Genomic DNA, 22,999 nt, shown 5'->3' on the forward strand with positions numbered 1-22,999 from the left:
CATATGCCATAGCACCCAGCTTCTTCGTAGATACCCTTCAAAACATCAAAATAAAAAACTTGCTGCAAAGTCATAGAGAGAATGAGGCTTGGATTTGAAGCACTTAAAAAAAAATTAGAGGAAGTGGGGGGTCATCAAAGATGTGATTGTTGAAATCAGGATGGAGTTACTTGCAGATAGAAGGTCTGCAGAAGTAGAAAATAGGGAACAAAAATTAAATTGTCCAATTGCTTCAGATTTCTGGGCATCCTGGTGGTTAAGCATCCAGACCTCTCCTCCTCTTTGTCTCTCTTGTTCCAGGATAAGGGGATTCTAATTAAGAATGTTCTGTACCTTATAGCAGGAAGTATTTTCCTGCTTCCCTCATGTCTAGTTCATGATTTCCAAAAATATTTATGGAACAATTATTTTTGTGCCCACACTGCTGGAAATGGCTATAAAGAAGAAAGTGAGCTTGAGAACTCTCTTTTACATTGGGAGCAACAGACAAGATAAATGTCATGAACCTGACCACTAATACTTTCTCTTGGCAAGTGATTTAACAAAGGCAAACACCATGTTTGGAAGTTGAAGGGAAGTGTTAAAGAACTGAGGCTCAGCTTGGCAGATCAGGACAATTTTTCAATAAGAGGCATCTTTGAGTAAAGGTGAGAAAAACCTTTAAAGTAGAAGACACATTGGTGCAAAGGCAAAGAGATCTGACTTGGCTTAGCTTAGCTGTTTTGGGGAACTAACTGAAAAGAGACCTGCTTGGCCTCCTTAGCCTTAAGGAAGAGAATGTATGATGTTCAGGAAACTGTAAAAGTAAGGCGGCAGTCAGAATGAAAGTTTTAGGGGAAGGAAAACAGAGCCTTTGAAGAATTTTCCAGAGGGTGGCAAGCTGACCAGATTTGGTTTTTAGAATGGCCTCCTGGAGGTAAATGTTGGTTTGAAATCATGAACAATATTAATGAGTAAAAAGAACACATTGCAGAGCATTGCTGTATTTAACCAAACCTAAGAGAGTACTGATTGCATGACACATTTTGATTTTAGAGATATTTAAATGAAAAAAGTATTTCTTAAAATAAAATTACAGCATGTTTAATAAGATTCTATTTTTATTATTTTTACTTTTTATTGTAATGGGGATTGAACCCAGGGGTACTCTACCACTGAGCTACATCCCCAGCCCTTTTAATTAATTTATTTATTTTCTTAATTTTGATACAGGATCTCCCTAAATTGCCCAGGCTGGCCTCAAATTTGCAATCCTGTCTCAGCCTCCCGAGTTACTATGATTTGAGGCATGTGTCATCATGCTGCCAAGACTGTTTTAGAAAAAGAAATGTGTATTTGGGGATTAGATTTGAGGACTGCCTGAGGGGTGACTTTAACTTTTTAAAAATAGCCTTATAAACTATTTGAGTATTTTACAATGAGAATATATTATTTTTTCATTTGAAAAGGCACTCAAGAACCAAACACACACTTGTAATCCCAGGTACTTGGGAGGTGGAGGCAAGAAATTTGCAGGTTTAAGTCCAGCCTCGGTAACTTAGATCCTTTCTCAAAATAAAATAAAAAGGGTTGGAGAGATAGCTTAGTAAGAGAGCACCCCTGGGCTCAACTCCTAGTACCACAAAAGACAAAACAACAACAACGAAACCCTGACATTCAAGCAAAAATGACATGAATGAACAAGAAAATCAGATCTTTAGGCTGGAGGAGGGAAGGGAGGGAGGTGAAGCTGCCAGCAGGGAGAATAATCTAGAAGTTACTGAGAATACCCAGGAAAGGGATAAACAGGGTTGAGTTCAGCAGTGGCCGAGAAAGGGAAATGAACAGATGGATTTGAGAGAGATTTACTAGGTGAATTCAGTAGCATTTGAAGCCAGAGGATCCTACCTATAGGATGAGGATCCTGCTTGGCTTATTCCCATGCACCCAGGCTGAGTAGCTGAGTGGATGCCTATTAGCATCTATCTACCTGGATAGAAAATGTAGGAGGAGGAGTTCTTGGAAATAGGATGATAATTTCAGTTAGGGGTATATTAGATTTGAGGCTATAAAAATAGAAACATCTAAAAGTCAATTGGCAATGTAAGTTCTGGGCACCAAGGATGTATGACTTTATCATGTATAAATGATTATTTAAACCACAGGTGAGGATAAAATTACTTATAACAATATATGTATAAATGTGTATATATTTTTCAAATTTATATGTTTGTATATATGTATTTATATATGTACATTTATATATGTAAATATGTATATGTACACACACACACACACACACACACATATATATATACACACACAGTGGGCAGGGAAGGTAGACACTGCATCCACATTTGCCAAAGAGAAAGAGGAACTGAGACCTGTCAAGGAGACTTGGAAGGCGCAGCTAGAGGGAGAGAGAAGCGCCATATCACAGAAGCACAGGAGCAGAAGGAAGAACAGCTTTCTGGAGATGCTGCCAGGGGAGATAAGAAGTGAAACAGGACCAGAGCCCGTCAGGTCACTGGGCTGATCTGGAACAGTTTCAGAACACTGGTGGGGATGAGCCCAGATCGAAGAGGGGCAAGGGCTAGGAGGAGTAGAGTGGGGTACTGAACCATCAATGAAAGGAGAAAAGACAAATCTAGATAAGAAGAGTATCAAATCATATAAGATTTTTTTCCTTTTAAAACAGTTGCCATCATGTCTGTGTGCTAAGGGGAAAGAGCCAGGAAAGGATAAGGTGAAGGCCTAGGAGACAGAGTAAATAAGTGATGAAATAAGGACTGGAGATGGGGCTGGAGTCCAGAGTTCATGGAGAGGGATTCCCTGGGGCAGAAAAGGAGAGAGTCACTTTCCTTCACTAAGAACCAATAGAAGAAAAGTAGATATTGAATTAATTATGGCAGGTTAAACTACTATAACCAATAAAACCTACCTTGTATTGATGCAAACACAAACTTTTTTTTTCTCATCATAGTAAAGGCAGTTTTTACAGTCAGGTAGTCAGTTTCTCCATGCAGTTATTTAAACACTAAGGCTGACGGCAGTTCCATTATCTTCAACACCTGATTTCCATATCATTGAACAGTTTGCCAGAAAAAGAGATCCTCTGGATATGCCTGTGGGACATTTGCATTGGCCAGGCATAGGAGTGGTATATAACATGAATGCTCAAATTCTATTGGTAAAAAATGTAGTCACATGAGAACACTGAACTACAAGGGAGATTGAGAAACATGATGGAGCCGCATGTCCAGAAAGAAGGAAGAATACCAGGAAAATCTCATATTAGCCCTTGAAGAAGCTAAGAAGGAACTCACTGCCATAAATTTAAAAAAAATACTTATTTATTTGTTTTTTTTTCTAGTTGTAGTTGTCAATACCTTTATTTTATTTATTTATTTTTATGTGGTGCTGAGGATCGAACCCAGGGCCTTGCACTGATGGGCAAGCACTGTACTGCTGAGCCTCAGCCCCAGCCCCTCACTGCTATACAGGTTGAGGCAGCGATTTATTGGAAGGATTTACATAGGCTTTCAAGCCACAGCTTCCCTCTAGCAGGCCAAGTAGTCTTCTGAGGCCTTTATGGGACAGTTTCAGAACTGACCTAAGTGACTGTGTGGATAATTCTGTTAGCTCCATGCTGATTCATTCTATATTTTTTTCTCTCTTTGGGACAGAGCTGTTCTTGGTATGTTTCTTGTTTGAATCATAGCTATTTATAGCAATATTCAAATTAAATATGAAAACTTCATGATAGTTCCTATCTTTGAAAAGTTTAGCAATATCACAGTGATAATAAGAATTTTTATTCCTTATATTAGCAGGTAAATATTGTTTTCTGAGACATAATTCCTGGTTTTGTCAAAGAACTCAAGATGAGATTTATGGTCATTGGACTTTGTAACTTAATTTGAGTATCCTATAAATTTTGATACTCTCATTGTATTTTTACTCTTATTGAGTCATTTACTGATGTGTACAACTCTTCCCTTGTAAAATCAATAAACTACTTGTTGCAGTTTAAAAAAAAAAAAAAGAAGGAAGAATAGATTCTCCTCACAGCTGTGGATGCACATCTTTGCATTTACACATTGAGGGAAGAAATCGGAAAGATTTTATACATAAAAACCTCCATTTCCCCTCTGATAGAGAAGAGGCAGCTATTTGCTGAGTATGAGTACTCAGGAGAGATAAAGAAGCCTCAATAAGGTTTGTCTGTCATTTGTGGGTTAGGGGAGAGGCATATAGGATTGCCATTTGGTCAAGGGAGCCCATTTACCTTAGAAGTTCATAGTGCCACCAGACTAAATCAGTATGCAATTTTCTCCATTAGGGCACAGTACTCTGGGGGTAGGTAGTTCGAAATGGGAAGGCAGGCACTGGACTGTACTAGGGTTGAGGGTGGGCAGGTGGGGTCTTGAAAAGATATGTGGAGGAAGGCAAGGGTATGGATGACTAGTGAAGGAAGTCTCAGAAGGGGCCTAAGATGTCAGAAGTCAAGGTTTGAAGGTGTCTTGGTGGAGATGAAAAGCAAGTGCAATGGGAATAAGTGAATATGAAAACTAGAAGGTTGGGATGTTGTGAGCAGAACATTAAGTATTCTTAAGTCATGGGGCTTAATGCTTCAGGAGTAGGAGAGTTAGGGGTGATGATAAGGTTCAGAGTATGACAATGTGAATGAAACATGGTAGACACTGGAGATGACAGAATCGTGGAACAGAGAGGGGTGTTGAATGATGAGTCTTTGTAGGGATACTAAAGTCCTCGATGATGGAGAGGATGCCTGGAGTCTTCCATGTAAGTTCTTGGTATTGTGGCCTGAGCGATACAGATGGCATTCTGCCAGGAGTTCTTGCTCTCATCCACGATAAACTCAGCAAATAATGTTATACTGCAGCCACTTAGGCACATGTGTCACACCCCAGACCACTTCTTTTTGTTTAATATCTTTATTTTATTTATTTATTTTTATGTGGTGCTGAGGATCGAACCCAGTGCCTCACACATGCTAGATGAGTGTTCTACCACTGAGCTACAACCCCAGGCCCCCAGACCACTCCTCTCAACTGGATCTTCATAGTAAGTATGGGCACTGTGTGCAACAGATTATCATTACTGTTATAGCCTGTTTGTGTTCCTCCTAAAATTGCTATGTTGAAATCCTAACCCCCAAAGTGATGATTTCAGGAGGTGAAGTCTTTTGGTGGTTGTTATGGTTTGGATCTTTAATGTCCCTCAGAGGCCATAGTTGAAGACTTGGTCACCAGCATGTGGTACTATTGGAAGGTGGTGGAACTTGTAAAAGGTTGGGCCTAATGGAAGGGAGTTTACTAATTCATTAGCATGCCCTTGAAAGGGATGTTAAGACCCCACCCTCACCTCCTGCTTCCTGCTTACCCATTAGGTAAGCAGCTTTTCTTTTCCACACAATGACATTTCAGCCTCATCACAGGTTCACAAGCAATGAAACTGTGACCTAAAACCTCTGAAACCATGAGCCAAAAACAATTCATTCTTCTTTAAGCCATTCTTCTCAGGTATTTTGTCACAGTGACAGAAAGCTGACTAACACAATGATTAGGTCGTGAGGTGAAGTCCTCCTTAATGGGACTAATGCCCTTATAAAAGAGAACCCGGAGAATTTCCTTTCTGCCATGTGAGGACACAGCGAGAAGACAGCCATCTGGAACCTGGAAGTGAGCCTTTGCCAGACACTAAATCTGCCAACATCTTCATCTTGGAATTCCCAGCCTCTAGAACTGTGAAAAATAAATTGTTGTCTAAGCCGCTGAGTCTATGATATTAAAGCACCCTGAGTGGATTAAGTCAATTACCTTGTGAAAAATAGCTCTCCTTGCTGTTTATATGTATATATGTCTTGCAAAATGTGTTCTTTATTTTCAATTTTTTTTTTTGAGATAGGGTCTCACTATTGTCCAGGCTAGTCAAACTCATTGGCCCCCGGCTTGTAAAATGTCCAAACCCCTTCTGTGGATGGTTTCCTCCACCCAAGAAGGTAGATGAAGTGTTAATCATCCAGATAGGTGGGTTGATCCCCAGGTGAAACCAATCCCCAGGTAAAGAGAAATGTGGGAAGTCTGGAGAGAAAAACCTAAGCAGAGGGCACTGCCTAGGGCATTCTGGTCAAGCAAGGGAAGAGCATTTTCCCTTGGGCTAAGAGCTGTAGTTGAGCAGTCTAACTTACATACCAGATAGCTGCATGTCATAGGGCTCCCTGCATTTATTTTCCCTCTCCTTTCCTGAACCTTTGTTTATTTATTCAGAGCCTACTGGTTGTACACACTATTGAGAGACTGGGAACCCAGTAGCAAACCAGACAGATAAAAATGTTTGCTCTCAGAAAACTTAGATTCCAATGGAAAATAGACAGTCAATATACATAAAAATAAATAAGAAAATGTCACTATCAATAAGTGGTCAGGTACAAAAGCCAGCTGAGGTGATAGAGTGATTCTAGCCAGGACGAACAGGAAGGCTTCTCAAAGATGACAGTAACAGACAGGGGCCACAGTGAGATGAGTGGAGGAGAAGGGAGCAGGATAGGATGAGCATTCCCATAGAGGAAATGGCTAGTATCATGTCAGAAACAGTTGAGGAACAGAAAGAAACCAAGGTCAAAGCTGGTGCACAGTGAGCAAGGAAAGGGTGGAGTGAGAAGTCAAGAGAGTGAGTGGGATTTGGGTGTTGTAGGGCCTAATGAAGTTTGGGTTTTAGTCTAAGTATGAAGGGAAGCTATTGGGGACTTATAAGAAAACAGTTAACATATAATTTGTGAATTAAGCAGCTCATCAGACTGTAGTGTGGGGACCAGATTGGAGGGGATGCTGAACATCCAATTGGGAAACTTCTGCAGCATGTGAGAGGAAGGAGAGATGATGGTGACTTGGAACATCAGGGAATCTGGTAGAGGATTGAGCATTGAAAAATATGCTAGAGGCAGAACTGAGAGAATTTGTTGGTGAAATGGATGTAAATTTATCAAAATTGAGAGTGTTGAGTTGAGAACTGGTTTAGAAGCAGAAAGTCAGATGTTCTATTTAGCAAAGATTATGCTTGGGATGACCCTTAGATCTCTGAATAATGATCTGGAGTAGGTGCTGTGGTTTGGATTGGTTTGTCCTTGCAAGATTCATGTGCTGGAAGTTTGGTCCCCAGCAAGGCAGTGTTAAGGTAGTAGAGCCTTTAAAAGATAGGGCCTTATGGAAAAATTAGGTCGTGGAGGTTCCACCCTCATGAATGTACTGATGTTGTTTTGCAGGAGTGGGAAGGTCTCCTAAGAGTACTTAAGTTCTTATGAGAATGGGTTGATAGAGGGCAAGGCCACCTGCCATGCATGCCCTTTCTGAACACAGCTGTTTTCCTTTCTGCTTCTCCAATATGTTGGGATATATCCAGGGACACTTGACAGGATGCCAGGGACCTTCTGCTTGGACCTTAGAGCCACAAGAATTCTAAGCCAAATAAACCTATTTTTTTATAAAGTATCTATCCCCATGCATTTTGTTATAGCAACACAAAAATAGACTAAGACAGAAAGCAATTAGACATATAACACTGGAGCTTATAGGTAAGATCAAATTAGAGATAGAACTTTGTAACTCTCAAGCATTGAGATGGTGTTTTAAAGCTATGGAATTAGACGAATTTATCCATGGAAGGAATCAAGAAAGAGAAGAAAAAAGTCCCATGGCTTGCCCCAATGCTAGGAGTCCAACCTTTAGTACTATCTTTCTTAACCATTCTATGACCCTTATAATAAGCAGAATTATAAAATTCATGTTATGTCTCTCTAAGGCCAGTACTGTTTGTGATTATAGCAGACATTAACATGAAAGACTCTAGGAATAAGATTAATTTCAGGGTCTGAAATACAGTTTGTGTACTTCTCTCCCTGTGGAAAACCTCGTTCCATTGCCAAATCTAGAAGGTGTGAGCTTAAATTTTTTTTTTTTAACATGGCAGTATGTTCTCTATGTATATTCTGTTTACACATGGGAAAACCAAGTTTCAGAATTTAGTGTTGTCTTAATCTATTCAGGCTGCTATTACAGAATACCATAAATGGGGCAGCTTTTTAATGAGAGAGTTTATTTTTTACAATTTTGGAGACTGTGAATTCTAAAACCAAGGCCCCAGGAGATTCAGTGTCTGGTGAGGATCTGCTGTCTGGTACATAGATGGCACATTCTAGTTGTGTCTTCATTTGGTGGAAGTGGAAACTCTGGTCTCTTCAGCCTCTGGCTCCACCCTCATGACCTAATCACCCCCTTCAAAGGCCACACCTCCTAATACCATCACTTTGGGGATGAGGTTGCAACATATGAATTTTGGAAGGAGGTTATAAACATTCAGCATAGCAAATGTCTTGTAGAAATTTCACTTGTATTTGAGTAGAATTCAGGTTTAGCATTTTGCATTAGAATCATCTTTCCTCATCTTTCTAGTATTTGACTCAGGTGATCATTTTCACCCTTCAAAATCCTTGTCTTGGCTTCTACGCCATAACTCTTTTCTGGTTCTTCTCCTACCTCCCTGGCTTAGCTCTGAGTTTCCCTTGCTAACTCTTTTTTTCCATTTCTTCTTTCTACATTCTCTCTACTCATTCCCTAGGTTCTACCTAAATAACTTTTTTATTTCCCCAGATTCAATTATCACCTATATTCTGTTTTGGTGTGTGTGTGGGGTGGATTGGGGGGAGCTCTCTGAGGATAAAACCCAGGGCTTCACACATGCTAGGCAAGTGCTCTACCAGTGAGCTAAGCCTAAGCCCACCACCACCTGTTTCTTATGATTCCCAAATCTATTTGTGTAGCACACCTACAGAGTACTGACTTTTAAGTAATTAGTCTCATGTTAGCTCTTTCCCTATCTCTTTAAATTTGAAATCTTTCTGGAGCTGAGTATATTGGCATATGCCTGTAATTCCAGCTATTTGGGAGGTTGAGGCAGGAGCATTGCAAGTTCAAGGCCAGCCTGGGCAACTTAGTGAGATCCTACGTCAAAATAAAGTTTTGAAAAGAGATGGGCTTGCAGCTCAGTGGTAAAACGCTTGCCGAGTATGTGTCAGGCCCTGGGTTCAATCCCCAGGAATGCAAAATAAATAAACAAATAATATAAACCTCTGGGCCTCAATTTCTCCATTTGTACAATCAGGGAATTAGACTAGATGATTCTGCTGTTCCTTCCAGTGCTCACATTCTGATTCTAAACTTCTTATTACTTCTCTTATATTAATAATAATGAAATTTATTGCACATTCTATGACTAGGCATTGAATCAAGGGCTTTAACCATATTAATAAAATTAATTCTCCTAACAATATCCTATGAGGTAGGAGTTGTTATTATCTTCATTTTATAGTTGAGGAAACCAATATCCAGAAAATGGAATTCCCTACTATTGGATAACCAGTCAGTGGGGAGCCAGGATTCAATCTTGACAGTTCTAGTCCGGAGGCCACATCAGTTATTCCCTGAGTAGTTCTTACTATTTGCCTTCAAAGCCTCTGATCTGTGTTCTCCCTTCTCACCTCAGCCCATTTCCCTTCTGCCTCCTCTGGGTCCTGACACCTTCTGTTACTTGTATCTGCATCTTCTTCTCTTCCTATACATACTGAATGTTTTCCTTCTTAACACAAAACAAAAAAGCACCTTGCTTTGACATGCCCCTGCTTGGTCAGTGCCTCAGCTCTCCCTCATCTCTCTGTGCTCATGTCCATAGGTGTCCTCCTCCCAGAGGCCTTTCCTGGCCACCTTGGACAAATCGGCTTCTTACCTCCAGGTACTTCCATTCAGGAAAAGTTAAATTTGGGTTGTTTATTAGGCATTAAAAAGAGATGGCATTATGGCTTGGATTTCAGGTGTCCTCTCAAAGCTCCTATCAATGCAGGAATATTCAGAGGTGAAGTGATTAGATGATGAAATTTGTAACCTGACCAGTCCATCCTAGTTTGAGTGGACTGACTCGATGGTAACTGTGGGCAGGTGGGGCATGGCTGGAGGAGGTCAGTCTTAGGGGGCATTCTTCCTGAGGCCCTTTCCCCACTTTCTTTCTCTGCTTCTTGACTCTGCCATGAGCTGAGCATCGTTCCTCAGCTGGGCTATGATATTCTGCCTCACCTCAGGCCCAGACCTATGCAATCAGCTGACCATGAACTGAACCTCTAAAATCAGGAGCTAAAACAAACGTTTCCTTCTCTAAGTGGCTCTTAATAAGTATATTGGTTACACTGATGCAAAGCCGACTAAAACCGCAGGCAAGTGGGCAATCTGTGCCATTCCTCATCCAGAACATGGGCTCCCTGAGACCAGGACCATGTCCTGTTGTCCATTAGCAAAGAATTGGTTGTGGAGATTGACTTGGAGTAACAAGGTATATTAGTATCCTGTACTGCTGTAATGCATTTCCACAGCCTGTGTGCCTTAAAATAACAGGGATTATTAATTCTATCACAAAACAGAAGGTGAAAGCCTCTCCCCCTTGGGAGACTCTAGGAGGGAACCCTTCTTTTTCTCGTCTAGCTTCTGCATTTTTTTTTTAAAGAGAGAGAGACAAAATTTTTTAATATTTATTTTTTAGTTTTCGGTGGACACATCATCTTTATTTTTATGTGGTGCTGAGGATTGAACCCAGCGCCCTGCGCATGCCAGGTGAGCACAACTACTGCTTGAGCCACATCCCCAGCCCATAGCTTCTGCATTCTTTAGCTTCCTTAATTTGTGGCCAAGGCACTCCAACCTCAGCTCCTTCTACACTTTTTCAAACCTTCTCTTCTGTGCGTCCAACTTCTTCTGCCTCTTACGAAGACACTTATCATTGGATTTATGGCCCAGTCAGATAACCCAGGATGGTCTAGTTACATCTGTAAACCTTTACCTCTTCTCAAATAAGGAAACATTGATGGGTCCCAGGAATTTTGGACATTGACATAGCTTTTTGGGGGGCATCATTTAATTGACTAAGTAAGGGAATAGGCCGAAGCTCAGGAAGGTCTTTCTCCAACCTCTCACCTTCTCCCTTTATTCAAGCTAACTTAAAATTTCCTTCAGAATTCAATTCAGCTGTCACTGAATCAAGGAAATCATCCTTGACCCACATCCTCTGCCCCAGTACATGTAAATCAGTGGTTATCACATACTCAACACTGTTTTAAGGGCTTCCTGTGTATGAACTCACCTCTTGCTACAACCCTGTGAGATAGTTTCTATTACTATCCTTATTTTACTGAATCCTCATGTTTTCTCCACCTGACCTCTCCCAGGGCAGCAACCAAGACTTCTTCATCTCCCTACCCTACCCACACACTGTGGCACCTCCAAGCTCTCTATAAAGGCTGGAGGACTCAATCAATGATTGAACAAGAGATAGGGACACAGACCATGGAAGTTTTTGAGCATCCAATTAAGACATTTGGAGTTTTTTCGTCTCAGCTGCCGCCATGCTATCCAGACTGAGGAAGACCCAGAAACTGTGGGGACATGTGAGCCAGGGCCATGGCCACATCCGCAAGCACCGGAAGCACCCAGGAGGCTGGGGTAATGCTGGTGGCATGCATCACCACAGGATTAACTTCGACAAATATCACCTTTGGGAAAGTTGGTATGAGGCATTGCCACTTAAAGAGGAACCAGAGTTTCTGCCCAACTGTCAACCTTGATAAATTGTGGATATTGGTCAGTGAATAGACACAAGTAAATGCTGCCAAAAACAAGACGGGAGCTGCTCCCATAATTGATGTAGCCCAATCGGGTTACTACAAAGTTTTGGGAAAGGGAAAGCTCCCACAGCAGCCTGTCATCGTGAAGGTAAAATTCTTCAGGAGAAGAGCTGAGGAGAAGATTAAGGATGGTGGGGGTGCCTGTGTTCTGGTGGCTTAAAGCCACCAAGAGCAATGGAGGTTTATTAAATGCTAACCAAAAAAAAAAAAAAGACATTTGGATTTTTAGATCACAGGAGCCAAAATAATTTTAGCACTGAGAAATGATAGCCTGGACCTCCATCTTTCAAACGTATCTTCTCCTTAGTCAATAAAAGTCTTCTACCAGAAAATGCTCTGTGGAACATTTACCTTCAGTATATACTGTAATTGCATTGTTATTTGTATGTCTGTTGAGCAGATTTAAAGATTATATTACCTAGCTGGGCACCATTTCTCAGCCTGTAATCCCTGCAACTCGGTAGGCTGAGGCATGAGGATCACTAGTTCAAAGCCAGTCTCAGAAATTTAGCAAGGCCCTAAACAACTTATCAAAACCCTGTTTCAAAATAAATTTTTAAAAAATTAAAAACAGATGGGGATGTTGTTACTCAGTGGTTAAGCACCCTTGGATTAGATCCCTAGCACCAAAAAAAATAAAAATAAAAAGAATTACATTATCTAATTTTAACTAAATTAATCTTCACCAAGAAGGTTTCAAATAAAATAATTTTTTTTTGGAACTAAGGATACAACCCAGGGCTTTGTGAATGCAAGACAAACACTTTGCCACTTAGCTACATCCCAGCCCTCAAATAAAATAATTATCAAAAAGAAACCATGGTCTAAAGAAATAATGAACTTCAAGCCCTAGGGAACAATACTGCAAGTGCAAGGGATTTAGTAGGGGCCTTCAGTTACATTAGGCTTGAAACAATGACCATCTTACACCTCTGCCAAGAATTGGCCCACAAACTTAAAATTATGACAAGTAGAAATTTGTATTCTCCACTTTAATGATGAAGTCCTCCTTAAATGTATACTGGAGCTTTTGATTTTAACTGATGGTAGTGTAAGAGGTCATCATGAGTAGCAATATCCTTATAATTGTTTGTTTTTCTTTATTTCCTTACATGGTTTCTATTTAAGTTTGCTTTTTATAATATACATAACATTAGCACAGAACTGCATGCATATAATTTCAAATAAATAAGCTGCCCTGGTTGGTCACTTACTCCATGAGCCTATTATATGTAGCTATTTTCTACAGCTTTCTGTATTTGTTACTCTTTTTCTTTCTTCTCCATATGGCACAGTCCTACTGATTGTTCAGATCTTCCCCAACATTCAGAGGCTCCAAAAATCATTCTCTCCTCCTCCTTTTTTTTAGAATATACCTCTATTGTGGCACATCTCCCTTGGCATCTTGTGTCTCCCCCAGTGGATTACGAGTTTCTGGAGGACAACAGTCCTTCTATAACTCCCTTGTTCTTAACACCATGCAGTAGCAAGTAGTGTGTGTCCAATCAGTGTTCACTAAATATAATCATCTCAGAGTATTCAATGTCCTAAACCCCAGACCAATATGATGTGTTTTTCATGTCATATATAAATAGAGGAAGCAGACAGCTATGACTTTAAAGCAAGAGCCTTCATTTCACATATAGCATTTTATAAGAACAAGTCTGAAGGTAGGGTCTCTGGGTTCTCCTGACAGATGGTAAATTAATTTGACGAATGCCCATCTTCACTAATTACATGTGAAGTAGATCCAATTCCAGACTTTCCATTTTACTTGTAGTTATGAGCTATTAGTTGTAATGTACTAAATGTGTTATTAAAATTGGATATTTATGTACTATAATTGGCACATATCTAAAGAGTGCTGAAGATTCTAATTTAGCACTCTTCAGAAAAGTCTGGCAGTCAGAGAAATCCTTGGCAAATGCACATATGCAGATAGTTGGATTTCCCCCAAATTTCAAAAGGCTAATTTCTTATCATGCATCCTCACTATTATATTGAGTTGACATTATGATTCTTTCTTCTTGCTTATTAATTATAAATGTCTGAAGTTTAGATTTATCATTATCAATTTGTTCTGGGTTTCATTAATTTGTTGGTATCTTGGCACAATGATTACAGAGAGGGATTCTGGAATCAGAGTGTCTCCCATGTACAATATGTGTGAAGTTGGGCAAATTATTTAATTTTTCTGAGCCTCAGGATTCTGTGTATGTATGTGTGGTACTGGAGATTGAACCCAGGGCCTCCCACATGCTAGGCATGTGCTCTACTACTGAGCTACTTCATGAGCTCTAAGTCTCAGTTTTCCCATCTCAAAATTAAGTGGGAGGGCTGTTGCTACAGTTCAGTGGTAGAGCACTTGCCTAACATGCACAGGTCCCTGAGTTTGATCCCTAGCAACACACACACACACACATACACACACACACACACACACACAGGCACATAAGTAAGAGTACTTGTCTCATTGGTTTGATGTAGGGAATCACTGGGTTAATGCATATAAAATGCATTCACAAGATGGTCCCTGGCATATAGGAAAGGCTCAGTACATGGTATCTGTATAATGTGTATTTGCATCATATTGGAGTCAGATGGAAATTAAAAGTAGTAAATAAAAATACAAGCAAGGCCTTGAGGAGGTGGTGGCACATGGTACATATATTTGTTAGATTCTGACTCAACTTAAAAGAGTGACAGAACCAAAATAACAGTGACATTAAAATACAAGTTTATTTCTGCCAGCCATGGTGACAGGATCCCAGTGACTCTGGGAGGCTGAGGTAAGAGGATTACAAGTTCATCAACTTAGTAGGACTCTGTCTCAAAAAAAAAAAAAAGTGCTAGGGATGTATAGCTCAGTGGTAAAGTGCCCCTGGCCTCAACTCCCAGTACCCGCATCCAAAACAAAATTATCTGCATAATAAACAAAATCAGGCACAGCCCAGAGTTGAAATCATCATTTACTCGGATTCCTCCCATCTTGCTCCACTATTTCTCAAAGTGAGATTTCCATTCCATAGTTGAGAGGACTGTAGCAGCAGCAGCCATCATGTCTGCACCCCAGTTAGCCAAAGAGAAGAAAGGCAAAGAAAAAGACAGAACTCCTCTCTTGAAGAACACGTGTTAGAAGCTGCACACAACACTGCTGCTCACCTTTCACTGGCCAGAGGGCAATCCCACAGACACCTCAAGCTGCACAGGATGGCTGGGAAATAAAATCTTTATTTTGGGTAAACATATTCTCAACTAAAAAAAAGAGGACTTTGCTGGATGTGGAGGCATGTGCTGATGATCCCAGCTACTTAGAAGGCTGAGGCAGGAGGATAGCCAATTCTAGGCCAGCTTGAGCTACTTACTGAGATCCTGTCTCAAAATAAAATTTTAAAAAAGACTGGGGATATAGCTCAGTGACAGAGTGCTCCTAGGTTCAATCCCTAGTACTGCTGCTCCTCCCCAAAAGAGGGACTTTATTGTCACAGAACTAGGCCTCAACTAGTTCTTTTTCCTTTGGGTAGGAAAAATCTTTAGGGAATAGGATCATCTTGAATGTTTTAGGACATTTACTGTCTAGGCCCTAGATACTACCTAAATGCCAATTAGCACCCTCCCAGTCACTGTATCAACTCAAATGTTCCTGTACACTTACTATTACTCTTAAGGGGTGGTACTACCCTTATATTTAAGAAAAATAAAATATAAGGGTAGTACCACTTATTGTATGCCTATTACTGTATGCCTAGTGTATCCCTTTCAGGGAAACACTCCTTGGCCTAGCCAAGTGTTGGATACCTTCTTGTTGGGTAGCTCTTCTTTTCTAGCTACAGAGATGAGAAAGCAGGTCAGTATCTGACCCATGCCGGGCCAAACAAAATCTTTTCCCAGGTTTTTAAAAACAGACCCAGGGGGTATGGTTTAGTTCCTTTATGAGTGGAGATGTGAGATCTAGGCTTTTGATATACTACTGGTGGAAATGTAGGAAATGTAAAGTTGTCTACTCTTTTGGAAAATACCATGACAACTCTTCAAAATATTAAGCATAGAGATATTATGTGTTATGGTTTGGATAAGGACTGTCCCCATAAATCTCATGTGAGATAATGCAGGAATGTTCAGAGCTAAAATGATTAGATTATGAGAATGTGACCTAATCAGTGGGATAACCCATTTGGTGGATTAATAATTTGAAAGGACCACTGTACTGGGTGGATGGGTGTGGATGGAGGAAGTAGGTCCCTGGGGTCATGCCTTTGAGGATTATATATATATATCTCTTCCTGGGCTCCTGGGCTCCTGGAGCTGTCTTTCTCAGTTTCCAGTTTCTCAGAGCTGAGCAGCTTTCCTCTACTACACCCTTCCACGGTGATAGTCTACCTCACTTGGGCCCAGAGAGGGGGAATCAGATGACCATAGACTGAACCTGTGAAGCCAAGATCCTAAAATAAATGTTTCCTCTTTGAGGTTGTTCTTGTCAGGCCTATTAGTCACAGCAATGAAAAGTGGACTAGCTGGGTGCAGTGAGCATGCCTCGGGAGGCTGAGGCAGAAATCAGGAGTTCAAAGCCAGCCTCAGCAAAAGTAAGGTGCTAAGCAACTCAGTGAGATCCTGTCTCTAAATACAAAAAATAGCACTGGGGATGTGTCTCAGTTGTCGAGTGCCCCCTAGTTCAATCCCCAGTACCAAAAAAGAAAAAAAAAAAGTCGACTAACTGGGGATTAACTTTCCTCTACTACACTCTTCCGCCATGTGTTCTATCTCTCTCAGGACCCAAGCAATGGCTGACCATGGATTAAAATCTCTGAAATCATGAGTCACAATACGTCTATCCTACTTTAAATTGTTTGTATGAGGTTATCTACTCCTAGGAATATGTGTTAATCAGCTTCTCATCGCTGTGACAAATACCTGAGATAGTCAATTTATGAGGAGAAAAGGTTGATGGAGGCTTACAGTTTCAGAGGTTTTAGTCCATGGTCAGTTGCGTCTGTTGCCTTTGGGCCTGTGGCAAGGTCACACATCATAGTGGGGAACATGTGATGGAACAAGCTGCTCACCTCATGGTGACTAAAAAGCAAGGAGAGATGGGAGGGCTGGATTCCCACTATCCCCTTTGAGGGCACAGCTCCAATGGCCTAAAACTTCCCATTAGGCACCATCTCTTAAAGGTTATGCATCCACCATCTCCCAATAGTGCCAACCAGGGAACCAAGCCTTTAACACCTGGGCCTTTGGGGGTCATTCAAATCCAAACTAACTATAGTATTATATCTCTGAGAAAAATGAAAACATATTGTTATGGTTGGGATCTGAAATGTCCTCCAAAATCTCATGTGCTCAAGGGTGGGGGGGGGGACTTTGGGGAAGTGATCAGATCATAAGGGCTTTGACCTCAGCAGTGGATTACCACTGAAGGCTGAATGGACTACCAGGAAGAGGGAACTAACTGGAGGAAGTAGGTCACTGGTGTGTGCCCTGGAGGGGTTTATCTTATCTCTGGCCTCTTCCTCTTTTAGTCCACTTCCAGAGGTGAGCTCTCTGTCATGCCTATCTGCCATGATGTTCTGCCTCATCTCAGGTCCAGAGCAATGGATCAGTGGAGCTGGCTGACTATGAACTGGAGCCTCTGAAACCATGAGCCAAAATAAATCTTTCCTCTTCTGCGTTGTTCTTGTCAGGCATTTTGATCACAGTGACAAAAAGCTGACTGATACATTTGTTCACACAAAACCCTGTTTATGAATGTTCACAACAGCATGATTCATTATAGCCCAAAAAGTGGAAAGAGCCCATTAATCCATTGACAGGTGAATGAGAAAACAAAATGTGGTATAAACTACTAACACATGATGCTACTGTGTGGATGAAACTTAAAGAAAACATGAGAGGTGACAGGAGCCAATCACAAATGACCATATTGTATGATTCCACTTGTATGAAATGTGCAGAATAGGTAAATTCATAGAGACTAAAAGTAAATTATCCCCAGGCTCAGTGACACACACCTGTAATCCCAGCGACTGGGGGCACTGAAGCAGGAGGATCCTAGTCAAAGCCAACCTCACAACTTAGCAAGACCCTGTCTCAAAAAATAAATAAAGGGTGGGAATGTAGCTCAGTGGTAGAATGGCCCTGGGTTCAACCCCAGTACTGCAAACACAACAACAATAAAAAAGAAAGAATGAAGAAAATTACTGTTGGCCGGGGAGAGGGAGGAACGAGGAGAGCTTGACAATGTATATGAATATTCTCTTCCATAGTCTGAAGCTTCATATTTCATGATCTGCTCTTACTTAATCTTAATAAATTCTCATGTTTTTACTGAAAACTAAACAGGGAACACACACCCACACACAAAGTCTTCATGGATTATAATTACAATTTTAGAAATGAGAAAAGTATCACATCCGCTCCCTTCCCCCACAATACAGGTGATTAAACCCAGGGCCTCATGCATGCTAGACAAGTGCTTTACCCCTGATCTACACCCCTGGCCCTTTTTTAATTTATCTTGAGACAGGGTCTTGCTAAGTGGCCGAAACTGGCCTTGAACTTACAGTCCTCTTGACTTGGCCTCCCGAGTCGCTGGAATTAGAGGCATGCACCACTGTGTGGAGATATGCCATTTTGTACATGATTTGACAAACAAATTTAATGGTAAAGCAGATATGTATGAACCTGTTCCTTCACTCCATTCATCACTGATCCTGCATCTATAGAGGGTCTTCACTGTTAACTCTGGGGTGTTTTCTCCACCCCCAAGAGAAGTCAGAATGTTCATTTCTCTTGGGAGGGGAGAGGAAGCCAGAGACTGAGTCCAGTTGCCACCAGAGGTGGTCTGAGGAGGTCTCAGAGAGGGAAGTCTTCCGTTTAGTTTGGCAGAGTCCTTGTAGGAAAAATAATTTCAAGATGTGTCAGATAGGGAGGCACAAAGATTTATTTAGGAAAGCAAGGAACGTACATTCAAGGGACAATGCCGGCCATCTCAAGAGGGAGAGATACTTGGATTCTTAGGCTCTTCTTTTAATTTTTTTTTTTTTTTGGTACTAGGGGCACTTAACCATTGAGCCACATTCCCAGCCACCACCACCACCACCCCACCCCCTCCCCTTTTGTATTTTATTTGAGACAGGATCTCGCTGATTTGCTTAGGGTCTCTTTAAGTTGCTGAGGCTGGCTTTGAACTTGCAATCCTTCTGCCTCAGCCTCCCAAGCTGTTGGGATTACAAGTGTGCACCACCACACCTGGCTCTCAGGCTCTTCTCTGAAAGGGAAGTGGGTGAAGGGTGGCCATGAGAATGTAGGTAAGGATGACATCAGTCTGGTGATCTTAAGATGCTTCAGCTTCATGTTGGTCTGGCAATTTTCAGGTTCCTTAGGTTGACATCTTCTCCATTATCTGATCAACAGATAATGTTGGGAAATGTACACTACGTTAAAGGTTTCATATTTCTCTGTGTAATCTATTCTAGAAATATGTGGGCAAATTAACAGTGCAAGGTCAGTTTTCGTAAGTGGGTGAATTTCTAGTACCTTTAAAATTATGAATGAAGATTTGTGGATTTCCCAGGTAATTGGGAGTGGCAGGCCTGTGAGAGAGCACTGGCTTGGGAGGAAAGGTATGAAGAACTTTAGCACAAAGCTTTCCAACTAAAGTTCTAGTCTCCTTGTCCTTCCTTTTGTCTCCTATTACCTATCTCTTATTTCTTCTGTCCTACCTCACTGTAACATGTTAAATGATTTAATCAATCCTGCCTATATAAAGAAACCTTGATTAAAACTCTTAAGAAGCTTTAGTGGGATTTCTGATTGGTGAGCATACAATATAAAGGGCAGGCATGGTACCCAGACTCCATAGGGGCAGAAGCTGCCACCTTTCCTCTCAGACCTCATCCTAATACATCTTTTCCATGTGACTGCTTCTTTTTTCTTTTGGTAGCAGGGATTAAACCTAGGGACACTTTACACTGAGCTACATTCCCAACCCTTTTAATTTAATTTTCAGATAGGGTCTCACTAAATTGCTTAGGTCCTTGCTGAGTTGCTGAGGTTGGCCTCAAACTTGAGATCCTCCTGCCTCAGCCTCTTTGAATCTCTGGGATCACAAATGTGCACCACTGAACTTGGCCCCATGTGACTATTTCTAATTGTATCCTTTATAATCAAATGGTACTTGCAAGTATAGCACTTTCCTGAGTTCTGTGAATCTTTGTAACAAGTTATCAAATTTGAAGGGGAGTTTTGGAAACTTTTGAATTTGTAGCCACCTTGGATAGTAAGAAGCCTGGATGACACCTTGCATTTAGCATCTGAGGTGGGGGAAGTCTTGTGAAATTTAGCTCCTAACTATGGGTGCGTACAAACTATGGGTGGTCTCAGGATTGAATGGAACTGTTGGACTCCCAACAGTTAGAGAATCGTTGGAGTGTACTATGAAGGTAGCATTTGCTAAGTGGACATTATCTAAAAAGTTTGAGAACACTACAGAAAAGTTCTTAGGACGAAAGCATTAGACCTTAAATATAAGAAAGAAGCACTATGCTACTTTGAGATACTTCTTCAAGTAAGGTGAAAGTGCGATTTTTAGAGTTGAGTTGTTCTGAGCCAAGCACAGAGGCACATGCCTGTAATCCCAGCTACTTAAGAGACTGAGGTAGACGGATCACAAGTTCAAGGTCAGCCTCCACAATTTAGTGAGAACCTGTCTCAAAGGCAAAAATTATAAAGGGCTAGGGATGTAGACGGGTGGTAGAGTATCCTGGGGTTCAGTCCCCAATAGGGGAGAAAAAGAGTCTAGAGTGATTATTTATTTATTTTTTATTTGTAGTTGGACACAATACCTTTATTTTTTAAATTTATTTTTATGTGGTGCTGAAGATCAAACCCAGGGCCTCACACATGCTAGGCGAGCACTCTACCACTGAGTCATAACCCCAGCCCTAGAGTGATTCTTAACCGTACAAGGCATACTTTTCAAAAAAGCAAAACAAACAACATACCATCACCCAAATCCACTTTCTCCTCTCATAGACCTTCTCAAAGAAAAGGAGTCCTGTTGACCCAAAATTATTTAGGAATAAATCTGTCTCAATTCTCTTGGTTAACCACAGGATTATTATGTGTTTCCATCAGGGCAACATTTCTGTGGATCTTGAAACAAAATAATTGTTGCTATCCAAATAAATATGAATAGTGGTAACAAAATATATTTTCTTCAATAGATTTCATTAAATTACATTGATTCTTTTAGAAGAGCCAGTTATCTCCATACTTTGCTCTGCCCTTTCCATTTCTCTTAGGACTCCCCCTTTTTTACCTGTTAAATAAAAAAAATTTAGGTGGTAATCATTTTGGATGAGGTTCCTGAGTTAAGGCTCTGAAAGCTTGGACTCAAATTAAAAATGAAGTCACTCATAATAATGTTTATATCATCAATCTAACCTGAGACATCAGGAGAGACAGAGATAATAACCAAATTTACCTAACAGACTAGTGTTAGTTGGCATGATAATAAAGTTCCCTTTTCTTTAATTCTTATGAAAGAAATCTGAAGTTATCTGATGTTAACTGGTTAATTATTTTTCTATCATTCTGTCTCTGTTCCTACTTACAAGGAAAGTGCCTTTAAAATGACCAGTTCAACATCAAGGAAAGAAAACTACAGACCAATATCCCTAATAAACTTACATGCAAAAATCCTTAATAAAATATTAGCTAATTGTATTCAACAACATATTAAGAAGATTATACTTCATGATCAAGTTTGTTTTATACCAGAGATACAAGGATGGTTTAATATACCCAAATCAACACATGTAATTCATCACATAAATAGAATTAAGAACAAAAATTACTTTATCATCTCAATAGACGCAGAGAAAGCCTTTGACAAAATTCAGTACCCATTCATGATAAAAACACTGAAGAAACTAGGGATAGAAGGAATCTGCCTCAACATCATAAAGGTTATATATGAAAAACCCAAAGCAAATTTCAGAGTAAATGGGAAAAACTGAAAACATTATCTTTAATATCTGGGACAAGACAAGGATGTCTACTCTCACCACTCCTATTTAATATATTACTAGAAATTCTAGCCAGAGAAATTAGGCAAAATAAAGAAATAAAAGGGATGAAATAAGAAAGAAAAATGTCAAAATATCACTATTTGCAGATTATCATGATCCTCTACTTGAAGATTCAAAAAGCCCCACCAAAAGACTGCTAGAGCTAATAAATAAACTCAGCAAAGTAGCAGGTTACAAAATCAACATACAAAAATCAATAGCTTCCCTAATATCAATTATTAATTTGCTGAGAAAAAAAATCAGGAAAATAGTCCCATTTACCATGGCTTCAAAAAATAAAATTCCTAGGAATAAATCTAACCCTGGAGGCGAAAGACCTGTACAATAAAAACTCCATTGAAGAAAGAAATGGAAGAAGACATAAAAAGATGGAAAGATCTCCCATGTTCATAGATAAGCAGAATTAATATTGTTAAAATGGTCATACCACTAAAAGATATACAGATTATAAGGATTCGATATACAAGATTCAATGCAATCCCCTTCAAAATACCAATGACATTCTGCACAGAACTAGGGAAAAACAAAACAAAACACATGCACACTCCTAAAATTCATTTGGAAAAGTAAAAGACTCAGATTAATCAAAACAATTTTAAGCCAAAAAAGGAATGCAGGAGGTATCACAACACCTGACTAAAAATTATACTACACAGGTAATTAAAACTGTATGGAACTGGCATAAAAACAGATACATAGACCAATAGTATAAAATAAAAGACACAGAGACAAACCTACACAGATACAGTCATGTGATCCTTGACAATGGTGCCAAAAAAAAAAAACATTGGAAAAAAAACCTCAGCTTTTTAAACAAATGATGTGAAGAAAACAGTTTATCCATATGTAGAAGAATGAGACTAGACCCTCATCTCTCACTTTGCACAAAAACCAACTCAAAATGGATTGAAGACCTAAGAATTAGACCAGAAACTATGCAATTCCTAGAAGAAAACATAGGGTCAATGCTCCAGCATATAGGCACAGGCAATGGCTTTTTCAATAGACTCCTTAAAGGAAGATATCAAGAGTTAATAAATGGGATGGTATCAAATTAAAAAGCTTCTGCACCTCAAAGGAAGCAAGAAAGTGAAGAGCAAACCTACAGAGTGGGGTAAAATCTTTGTTAGCTACTCTTTGACAGGGGATTAATATCTAGAATATATCAAGAACTCACAAAACT

General features: G+C 40.1%; 1 protein-coding gene and 1 pseudogene across 13 annotated transcripts in view; both read left to right on the top strand.

Annotated features, from left to right (window-relative positions):
* Positions 1–22,999, top strand: part of Septin11 (septin 11) — a 143,588-nt gene that overhangs the window by 2,311 nt on the left and 118,278 nt on the right. Inside the window, exon 1 of one of the 12 annotated variants that reach the window (XM_078021442.1) lies at positions 4,970–5,067. The exons of the other annotated variants lie outside the window; for them this stretch is intronic. The gene's annotated coding sequence lies outside the window, so the exon portion shown is untranslated. Of the gene's footprint in view, positions 1–4,969; positions 5,068–22,999 lie in introns of those variants that run through there. 12 annotated transcript variants of the gene reach the window in all.
* On the top strand, positions 4,970–15,855 carry LOC144366730 (large ribosomal subunit protein uL15 pseudogene; annotated as a pseudogene). The gene is made up of 3 exons (XR_013425836.1): positions 4,970–5,067; positions 10,588–10,658; positions 11,270–15,855. The product of XR_013425836.1 is annotated as a large ribosomal subunit protein uL15 pseudogene (transcript).

The sequence above is a fragment of the Ictidomys tridecemlineatus genome, chromosome 9 (assembly GCF_052094955.1).
Source record: "Ictidomys tridecemlineatus isolate mIctTri1 chromosome 9, mIctTri1.hap1, whole genome shotgun sequence".
In the NCBI taxonomy this organism is placed as follows: Eukaryota; Metazoa; Chordata; class Mammalia; order Rodentia; family Sciuridae; genus Ictidomys; species Ictidomys tridecemlineatus.